Source organism: Lycium ferocissimum, chromosome 12, assembly GCF_029784015.1.
Source record: "Lycium ferocissimum isolate CSIRO_LF1 chromosome 12, AGI_CSIRO_Lferr_CH_V1, whole genome shotgun sequence".
NCBI lineage: Eukaryota > Viridiplantae > Streptophyta > Magnoliopsida > Solanales > Solanaceae > Lycium > Lycium ferocissimum.
The window spans coordinates 24,038,826-24,048,283 of record NC_081353.1 but is presented as its reverse complement, the minus strand read 5'-3'; positions in this window follow the sequence as shown (position 1 = coordinate 24,048,283).

The following is a 9,458-nucleotide window of genomic DNA, read 5'->3' as shown; positions in this document are numbered from 1 at the left end:
TATAACATAATATGAATATAATTTCAAAAAGAAAAGTTAGTCTGTTATAATAAAATGTTATTATAGAGAATGTATGGTGTAGATTATAGAATGGTTTAACTGCATTAGAAAAATAAATTTGAGAGGATATTGATATCTAGTCCAATACAATTTAAAAGATGAATTCCTTAAATATTGATTGAAATATAGTAACTAGTACTGTACTACGTAGTTTTTGTGTTTGTCTGTGTCAGTAATTTAATTTATTATTAGACACTGCACATATGGTCTTCTATTTTTTTTTCTCCTTTTTACCCTAATTTTTGTTTAACGATTGTAAAATTAGTGTCAGTTTGCATGCACATCGACTATTTCATTAGATATTTCTTTACCTCTCACCCCTATAGGTGTCGGTTAACTTCGTCCACCGTGACTTAGCAAATGAGAAAATATCACCTTTTTTTACAACATTTGTACTAGAATCTGAATATAAATCTAATTTTTAAAATTCACTTCATTGACCGTTATGCCACATCCTCCCTAATGCAAACAAGTAGACAATTGATTCTATCTCGACTTTTGTCTTTGAAGTTTTTTGATACACGAATACATTCATATATGTTTCAAAATATAATTATTTGATACTGCAATATTACCATCAACAACATTCTTATATACAGTGAGGCATACATATACTTGTGTCACACGTATATAGCAATATTTCTACATATTGTCAAGTTTTCCGAACCAATTTTTTATGTTATATTTTCTTCTCTATAACTGACATTTCACTTATAACGTGACAATCAACTTTGTAACGTCTTATTTCTTTGTAAATTATCACCTATATCATGACTATCTTCTTTTTTTGGTAATATAATAATTAACCATCTTTATAAAAAATAGAATATCTATGATTACCAATAATAAGTGTAGAGATTTTAACCAAATATTTGATCATTTAATACACTAGTTATGAAAAAAAATATCATATGAATATATATATTTTCATCATTAAACGATTTTCCTTCGTTATACAAAGTGTGATTAAGCTTAGAATTTGACAATTAAAAATGAAAATTAGATTTTATGCATCTTTTTTTGCCCATAACAGCGAAGTATTATTTAAATGTCAATGTTGTTATAGGTGTATAACAACCATTCTCTATAACAACTGAAAAATTTGGGATCCAACGATTCTGTTATAGAGAGGTTTCACTGTATAAGGCTAATTACGGGAAAGAAAATACAAGAGTTAAATAAGAACCTGAAAATCCAATTGCTAAAGTAAACGTAAATTAATTAACTGATGGGATAAAAGGAGGACAAGACCTTAATGGATATCACCTGGATACAGTTGGTAGAAGCGTGACTCACTTCATATGAGTCATTAGGGAAAAGTCACATTACTTGAAATTAGCCACTTTGACCTTACATGGGAGTACTTATTTGCATGCTTCAGGTATCTTGGAATTAACATATCGTAATATTTTTCTTTTACTAGAATTGCTATAGGATGATAATAATCGAGGGTCTATCACAAATAGCCTCTCTATCCCGTAAAAGTAGTGGTAAGATCTGTGCACATTCTATCCTCCCCAAACTCCACTTGTAGAATTACACCGAATATGTTATTGTTGATATGGGATGATAATCCCCATATCTCACTCATGGAATTACACTTGATATGTTGTTGCTCTAGGATGGATGATAATTATCCACCCTAACACCATTTTTTTTGTTTATTGTTTGATGTTTGATATTCAATATTGGTTTTAGAACTCGACTAATTCGATCTTGCAATTCAGAAGCTCCACTTTTAATTTTTGGCTAAAGAGTTCAAATCTTTGTAAAAGAGTAACTTCTCTCTCCCTCCCTAAAAGTGCTTTTGACTTTTAGAAGCTTGGCTAGATAGACATTATAGAATTTTACTAGCGACACCCACGAGAAAATGACAAGAATTATCCTTTTTGTTTAGGGATAGATTTAAAGTAATCTTTACATATACTTCTGAGCAGTTTTTGTCATTTAAGTTTGGCAAAAGTGACCACATTTAGTTTCCGTCAATATTTTAACAAATTATGTCTGTTAGGCTTTAGAGAATTGTAACAAAAAAATGTCAGAAAAATCCGATCAAACCCTATAAATTGGAATATAAGATAGTGCACTAAGTACCAAAAATATATAAGACATAACACAATTTGCACCTCAAAAAGATGCACTAGACTCGAGAAATAGACAAAAAATCATACTCGTAGAAACTACAAAAAGTTCACCTCTGAATGTGGGTTTCAGTTAATGATTATTTTGCACAATTTCCGTCAAATCTAACAGACATAGTTTGTTAAATATTTGACGGAATCCAAAAACACTCACTTTTGACAAACTTAAAGAACTAAAATTGCTCAAAATATATTGAAAGGACTACTTTGAACCTACCTAGACATAGGGGATCATTTTTGTCATTTTATCCAATGGTCACACTTCTTTCTTCAATCGAAAAAAGTAAACATATTAAGAAGTTGAGTTTTTCCCCCCTAAACCAGTACAAATATATGTAAATTATAATATATGATTTTGGATCAACTTCTCCTTTTTAACACCTTTTTTAACATTAATTAAAAAAAGTAATGTCATGTAAGCTCTTTTTTCTTTACTAGTGAAAAGATTGTAAAGGTTTTGACGATGAGATATTAAACGTAATCTGTTGAACTTTGTGATTGACATTGATGAACAATTAGAACAATTAGGAGAGGAAGAATAAAGATACATTGAGTGGAAGAAGAGAAGATGAGAGAACTAATTGTGTTTAATATTATTCAATGATATGATGGATATACACGTACAATGAGATATATGTACAGATTAAGATTCACTAATCTCTTTTGATTAACAAAGCTAACTCAGTAACTAACAGATTAACTAATTTATGGAACCTAACTAACCTCTGGAACGAGTGTAATTACTCTTATACACTTAAGCCTTATTTCTTCATTCCTCAACACTCCCCCTCAAGCTAAGAGGTGCAAATATGTCAAGCAGTCCTAGCTTGGAGCACATATATTGATGTTGTATTACAAAATATTCGACCTTTTGTTAGGATATCGTGGTGATTTGCGATATATATTCGAGTTCTAACCATGCCTTGTTGAATTTTTTTCCCGGATGAAGTGACAATCTATCTCAATGTGTTTATCCTTTCATGGAACATTGGGTTGGCTGCTATTTGAATAGCAGACTTGCTGTCCCTAAACACTGTAATTGGTAGCTCCACTTTGACATCAATTTCTTTTAACATTCCTATCAACCATGTCGAAAGACTATTTGATGCTAAGGCATGTCTATATTCGGTTGCTGAGAACTTCTAGATATTGTTGATTGCTTTGATTTAAGAGACTAATGAAAAGATCTTAAAATTAAAAAATAACCGACTTCCTTGTGAGGGCATGGGTAGCCTAATCGGGTTCATCTTACTTCTCGGAAGTTGAGACTATTTCTGGAGGATTGTTAAGAACAATAGGAGTCCTTGTCTTGGTTGTCCTTTGATATATCTTATTATCCTTAATGCAGCATCCCAATGAGACTTCTTTGGTTTTTGTAAGAATTGGCTAAGTGTTTTGTCACAAATATATCATGATAGGGTGTGATGGGCTGATATTCCCATAAACAGTTCCTACCTTTCAAACGAACCCGTGACTCTGCGTGACACTCCTAATCACCTTGGGCCCTTAAATCATAACATGAATACATAATGAAAGTTTTTTCGGAAAACAAACATGCTTTTCATCTTTTCATATCAAATAGTACGTAATCGTATGAAATCTGCAACATAATACATAATAATACATCGGCTTATAGAGCGCACAACACCGACATACTATATACTTGACTCGTACGCAAAGTCTCTACATAACCCAAGATTCCATGAAACACATATACTCGACTCGCAGCACTCGGAGGAAATGGAGCTCGCCAATCCCGTGGAACGCCTTCACCAATATCCTCGGCTCATCTGTAAGTACACGTGGCATGAAACGCGGCCCGAAGAAAGGGGTCGGTACGGAATATGTGCTTGAGCATGTAAAGCATGGAATACAATAACGGGATCATAACTGAAATAGGAATTACAGAAACAAGTATACTGACCAGAAAATCATAGGACTTGCCTTTGAAAACAAATAATATGCATAACGATATCATAAAACCATCATGTGTACATATAGCGTGTCCCGGCCCTCTAGTGAGGGACTCGGTAAGTAAAATCATCATATGCATGTCATCATGTCATCATATATATATATATATATATATATCTATATATATATATATATATATATATATATATATATCATCATATGCCATCCGGCCACCATCCCCATATCATCACATCATCATATATATATATATATATATATATATATATATATATATATATATATATATATATATATATAGCGTGTTCCGGCCCTCTAGTGAGGGACTCGGTGAATAATGCAGTGGAATGTGCAAGAATGCCTGTCCTGGCCCGGGACTCAGTGAAGGATATATTGAGCTTTGCACGAGCAGAGTAGTGAGAAACCATATGCACATAAATCATTATAATAGACTCAATGGATAGATAAGTGGTCTACGCTCGAGAGTTAAAACAGAAATCATGTTAAGTTCTTTCAAAAACAAGTCGTTAGGACTATATAACGGAAAATCTCGGGGATCACGGGTATGCATCAACCAATCCGGGCCCGCCCATGAAAGTTAAAGTCATTATACGTTACAAAACTTTCTACGAACGTTTCAAAGCAATCCGGTTCTATCTATGAAAGTTACAGACATTTTTAGACATAGGATCCTTAAGGAACAAAACCGTGAGCACAATATTTTCAATCCGATCATATTAAGGACATAAAGACCATTGCTTGACCATATTAAGGATGCCAACATCAAGAAACAAATATGAATCATAAACATGTCCGGAACTTAAGAGTGGAGTTACCTCGAGGCTCGTGTCATAGCCTAATTACAACTAGGACATGCCAAAAGAAAGAAAGGTGAGCTTTACATACCTCGTCCGCTTCCTACGCTAATCTGAACTTATGTCTCGGCTTCTCAAAATCTACAACAACGTCATTAGACATCGAACATTAGTCATAAACACTGAAGGATTCAATTCCAAGCCATCATTTTATCTACAGAAATTTGGGCAGCATTTCCCCTATAAATTCATCAACCCCGAGAGTTCAACTCGGCCAAGTCTTCAACGACAATACCAACAACCACATATACGACATCAATAATTAATTTCAAGCGCATTCTAACATTAATAACTCCTTTCTACATAATTCGACGACATTCATTTATATTCAATCCAACTACATATATTCAAACCAACATCGACGATCACACGTTCAAGTACTAATCCGAGATCGTTCAAACAAGATTCAAGAACATTTCAAACAATCCGCAAAACATTCAAATCATCCAACCAATGCACCATGGAACCCGAAACCTTCCCAACTCAACATGAACAACTTCAACATATTTCTTTCTTCCAAAACTCATAAACTACATCAACAATCCACACATTGACAACATTATTATCATGAATACAAGAAACCTATATTAAAATCACATTAGCTTCCAAAACGACCCACAACAATTACGACGCCAACTTGAATCATTAAACTCTCATTAGCATCATAGAATTCACAACACACAACCACTAAAATACTAAATAAAAAAGTAGTTCATTCCCATACCAAAACAGCCCACTCACGGCTTGGGCCATTTTTCCAACATCAACACACACGACTTTTATACACACCTACACATCACAACATGTTCGAACCATCCACAACAACATCAACCAAACACTAAATTACATTAGTTCATCATTCCTACACTACACCACACACGGCGCCACACAACACAACACCATATTTTTATGAACTTCACTCATTTCTACATTTCACAACATGCACAAACATCTATGAAAACATGTAACCAAGGTTAAATCTCACCTTCTCCATTGGACTTCCCCACTCGGCTAAGATTACAAATTGCACGAACGGATGTTTTTCTTGCTCCAACAACCCCTCCACGTTAAAGAGGACCTTTCAATTGGTATGAAACTAGAAGGAAATAATTTTTTTTTGATCACTTGTTCAAGGCCTTGTTCGGCCATAGCCATGGCCGAATGGCTTCTCTTGTGCTTTCTCCAACTTTCTTGAAATTTCCAAGAGATGAAAATGTTGAAGATGACTTAATAAGTCATCTAATACTACATATATAACTCATCCATGTGGCCTATGGCCCACAAGTCATGTGCACGGCCACATGGCCATTTTTTTTCATGAATTTTAAGTTTCCAAAACTTCACTTTTGGCCCCAAATTTTTCCTTAATGTTTCCGTCCAACAAAATCATAAGCGACTTACGTCTTAAAACAAATAAAAGTCTCTACCTCGTATCCCGGAATAGTCTTGTCCTTAACTTTCCACAATTAACTCGGAATGTCCCAATGTACAAAGTACGGGATATAACATGTTTGAACACTGAAGGCAATGTTTGGTCTGGTAATTGTGAGACACAATAACTTGCCTATTAGTCTTTGATAGGGACTGTTATCTGAGAGTAGTTTATCAGTGTCATGTCCTTCTTTTTGTCTTTCTTTAAGCATGTGGTCATCATACTACTTTGTGGTGAGCTTAATACTGCTATCAGTAGATGTATTTGTAGGCTTGGCTGCTGATTATCCAAGCTCAAACATCAGTTCTAATGCATTCTTTCTTTGATGCATTAGTATCCCTTGACTTGATCTTGCAAATTCAATTCCCGTACTTCAATTCAACTAAGTCCTTCATTTTGAAAGCATGTTGCAGTGACTGTTTTGTTTCTTCTATCAGTTCTAACTTATCACCTATTATAAGCATGTCATCTACATAGATTAGTACTACAATAATATCTCTCTCAGTTTTCCTGATGAATAAAGAATGATCAAATTTACTTTGCCCAAACTGCAAATTCACCAATGCTTCTGTTAACTTGGCATTCTATTGCCTAGGTGGTTGCTTGAGCCTATACAAGGACTTTATGAGCCTACATATTGGTTTATACTTTCCCTGGCTCTTGAATCCTTGTGGCAAATCCATATAGATTTCATCATTAAGATCGCCTTGAAGAATGCATTGTATACATCCATTTGGTGTATATGCCAACTTCTAAATACTGCAATAGCAAGTATAGACCTTACTGTTACCATCTTCACAATAGGAGAAAATAACTCCTGATAATCAATTCCCTCCGGTTGACTATAACCCTTAGCTACCAATCTAGCTTTGAGCCTTTCAATATCACCATTAGCCTTGTATTTGATCATGTAGATCCATTTACAACCTATTAGTTGTTTACCCTCTGGAAAAGATAATATGTCCCAAGTATGGTTGGCTTGAAGTGCATTAATTCTTGCCTTCATTACTTCAACCCATTGTGGATCTTTAGAAGCTTCAAAGGAATTTTTTTGGTTCTGTTGCTAGTGGAAAAGGTTGTAAGAAATGCCTGATATTTAGGTGAAACTGCCTCATAAGACATGTAGTTTGCTATTGAATAAGGAGTTGTTGTATTTTTTGTGGGTATGAAATCTTTCATCCATATAGGAGGCTGCTTACTTCTACCTGACTTTCTAGTTGGTTCTGCAGGAATGGCAATTTGCTGAGAGGTCTATAGTGTAGTTTCTTGATTCTGTGAGGGATGATCAGGTGGAGTTTGGGAGTTTTGTGTATCTGTTGGTTTTGGTGTGTGAACATTTATAGGATCAGCTATAGTTTCAGTGTTGTTTGGATGTGGTGCTTGATGGTTAGGAGGAAAAGGTTGAGCATAATAGTTTGGTGGGGTAATGATTCTGAGTGCCGTTTCATCAACTGTTGGGATGGTCTGGTGTGAAAATATTTGTTGAGTATTTGTATGTCCCATTTAAATGGAAACCATCCACCCTAAAACTCACATCCCTATTGACAAAGAACAACTTATTTGTGATGTCATACAAAATATAACCTTTCTGCACTTCTGAATATCCCATCAAAATAGCAGTTTTTGTTCTTGACTGAAGTTTATCTGTTACAGTCATATCTTTCGCATAGCATAAGCATCCAAATACCTTTAGATGACTGATTGAAGGTTTCTTACTGTGGAATCTTTCATAAGGTGAAACACCAGTTACAGATGAAGAAAGCCGTTAATGATATATACAATTGCTTTTACACAATGACCCCAAAATCTAAGAGGAATATTAGCTTGTAGTCTGATTGCCCTAATCTGATTGCCCTAGTCACTTCTAATGTGTGTTTCTATTTCCTTTCAGCCACACCATTTTGCCGAGGTGTGTATACACATGATGTTTGATGTATAATTCCCAACGGACTAAATAAGTTACTGCAAATTTCATTGACAAATTATGTTCCATTGGCACTCCACTAATCCAGGTCATTCTTGTGAAATCATCAACAATAGTAAGAAAGAACTTGTTGCCATCATAAGTTTGCACTTTGTAAGGTCCCCATAGGTAAGGTCCCCATACATCCAAATGTATTCGATCTAATATTTCAGTACTTTTGATACAACTAGTAGGAAAAGGCAGTCTAGACTATTTTGCACAAGGGCAAATATTACACTTCTTTAGAGTACTCACTATGATCTCAGACTTTGTAGGAAGTACTCTATCCAATCAGTACTAGATACATGACCAAATCTCTTGTGCCGCAGTTCTAATTCTACTTCACTTATTACAGTAGTTCCTTCACCAGTTCATCCAAATTGCTTCCCAATAGCTGATACACAACAACTTTATTCAATATCACATAGAGTCCATCTTGCATCTTACCAATCTCCTTCACCCCAGGATAGATAGTTACTGAATAGTTCAATTTTTCTAGTTAATTTTGATACATGCATCAAATTGTACTTCAACTTAGGAAGTAAAAACACATTATTCAGTGTACTTCTGTCATATATGCTGCTTGAACCAGTATGAGTCACATAAGACACTTCACCATTAGGCAAATGAACATGCTGAGGCTTTGTAGTTTTGACAGGGGGTGTAGCCAACACCCGGCACCCAAAGGCCCGAGCGAACCATTCGTGATACCTGAACTCTGTAATATAAGTCATACGCTGACAAGGCCCAATAACATATATATGCATAACTGAGGCCGACCAGGCCAACAAAACACATCAACACTAAATGATAGTCTGTGAGCCTCTAAGAGTACTAAAATGCAACAACTGTCGGGACAGGACCCCGCCATACCCAACCCTATGTAAATATATGTATATACATGCATACATCCTATTCGATAACTCTGACCAATAACTCTGGAGAATGGAGTGCGAACATCTATTTCGAACTGCGGTACCCTGCGAGAAAGGTATACCAATCATCTGCCCGTACTGTGGGCATGATCACAGCGTCCCTAAACAAAAGGACGTCGG